We start from the raw sequence: 2,273 nt of genomic DNA on the forward strand, positions 1-2,273 counted from the left end.
ATGTAATGTTTAGAATTTTTTTTTTGTTTTCCTAACAGGTTCTTGCAGTAAGAGAATATCTTTGTTTTCTTAAAAATCTGCTGGATGGCTTCAAGTTAGAGTCAGAATCCATGATGAATAAGGGGAGGGGAAGGCCACTGGGAGCTGAATTCCCTGGGGGTCAGAGTCATACTGGAGGTGGAGCCAGGAGGAAGCACTTTGAAAGAGACATGGCCAACGGCGGTCTTTGGAGTTAGATGACGCACACTGATGAATGTAAATTCAATCCTCCTTCTTACCTCCGAAATATTAGGAACATGCAACAGTGCTCACTCAGTAAGAGTGGAATTGCTTTTGGAATCCACAAAGAAATGCTGGCCAGCGTGGCTTAGTGGTTGAGCATTGGTCTATGAGCCAGGAGGTCACAGTTCCATCCCTGGTCAGGGCACATGCTCAGGTTGTGGGCTCAATCTCTGGTGTGGGGCAAGCAGGAGGCAGCCGATCAATGATTCTCTGTCATCACTGATGTTTCTCTCTCTCCCTCCCTCTCCCTTCCTCACTGAAATCTATTAAAATAAAAATATATATATTTTTTAAAAAAAGAATAGGGAGAGCAAAGTTGGGGAATTGATGAGTACCGGATCTAGTTTCAGGTGGGTATTCAGTGTGGTGGCTTGGTTAAAATTGGGTAAGGACCATGATGCAGTGGTTTGGGGTTGGTGAGCATAGTGAAGTGAGGGTTCCAAAGGTTAACGTGAAAGGTTAACGGTCATTTTATGTTGTCTGTTGAAAAGTTGAGGATTTAGAATGGATTTGTAACATTTATCTTTCTGGACAAAAGTTGCCTGGAGTAGTAAAGTCATGCTGATAAAGACAATGAATTGTAATGTCATGCTAATGAAGACAGTTAACCAGGAGCCCTCAATGATTTCAGTTCTCAGACCTAATTTTTTGGGCCCTGGAATCCCTAACCATGGAAGCACTACGTTTGGGAGAGTTGAGTTCATGTTGGATATACATACAGCCTGTCCCTCCAGAACACTCTCCATCCTTTTCCACCCTGCTCTGTGCATGGGGAAAGCTGACCTGTTTAGTTTATATCCATCTGCTCCCTTGCACCTCTGTTCAGTTAATAGGAAATATCAGCAAGAAATCAGAGAGTGATGAGAGTGAGCCTGGGGCATTTATTCCTCCAGGTTCCTCCTTCAAGATCCTTAGTGGGCTGGTTGCATTCCTTAACTGAATGGCATAGCTCCTGCCACATGGCACTCTCCAAACAGTTCTTTTTATCTCTGGGTTTTCATAACAGTTCTCTCCTCTTGTCCCTACTGGGGCGGGCCCAGGCTTGAAAACAGCCTCAACCAGCCCTGATATACATGTTATCTCTTGTGATTGCCCTTTGGTATTGCCCACACTTTTTGTAAATAATCCCTTTGTTATTAAACTCTATTAAAAATGATCCAATTCGCCATCTCTTCCAAGTTTGGGGCCTGACTAACAAAGGTTTTGTTGAGTTGTTAATGTAACTGAAGTCTTGTTTTCTATTTGGTGATATTCAGCTGATACCTGGCAAGTGTTGGATAAATATTTGTTGACCGAAGGAATGATTAAATGTGTGAATGGCAGGACTTGAACTCCAACTCCTTCTCTCCAAATGTCTAAAAAAACAGTTGAGCATTCACATGTAAAGCATTGATGCTTTATGCATTCTGAGTGCAACAGATGAGCACAGGCTGTGTGGCTCAAGTTTCTAGAGACCTCCACTCTGGGGGTTTCCCCTAGTGATTCAGACCCAGGTGTCCTCCTTCCTAGAGAGCAATAACAAAGAATAGAAAAAGTATCTGAAATATACAGACTAGTGAAGACATCATTTACTTATGTCAATTAAATGAAGAGTAGGGTGATTTCATCAACTCAAAAACAATGAAAAGATTCAAACCATAAAGTAAGAAATGAACACTGATAACTTTTACTTGTATAGGTTATGGTTTTAAAGGCATCATACTGAATGGACTAAAGTTACAGCTACCAGTTATGATTTGGAAAGTTTATATGACCTCTATTACAATTTATTATACTAAGCATCAGAACATTATTATATACTAGAGGCCCAGTGCACAAAAATTTGTGCACTCGGGGGGTCCCTCAGCCCAGTCTGTGTCCTCTTGCAGTTTGGGACACCTCAGGGGATAACCACCTGCTGGCTTAGGCCTGCTCCCCAGGGGATAGGGCCTAAGCTGGCAGTCAGACATCCCTCTGGCAGCCCGGGAGCCCTCAGGGGATGTCCACTTGCC

The sequence above is a fragment of the Myotis davidii genome, unplaced genomic scaffold (assembly GCF_000327345.1).
Source record: "Myotis davidii unplaced genomic scaffold, ASM32734v1 scaffold622, whole genome shotgun sequence".
Lineage (NCBI taxonomy): Eukaryota > Metazoa > Chordata > Mammalia > Chiroptera > Vespertilionidae > Myotis > Myotis davidii.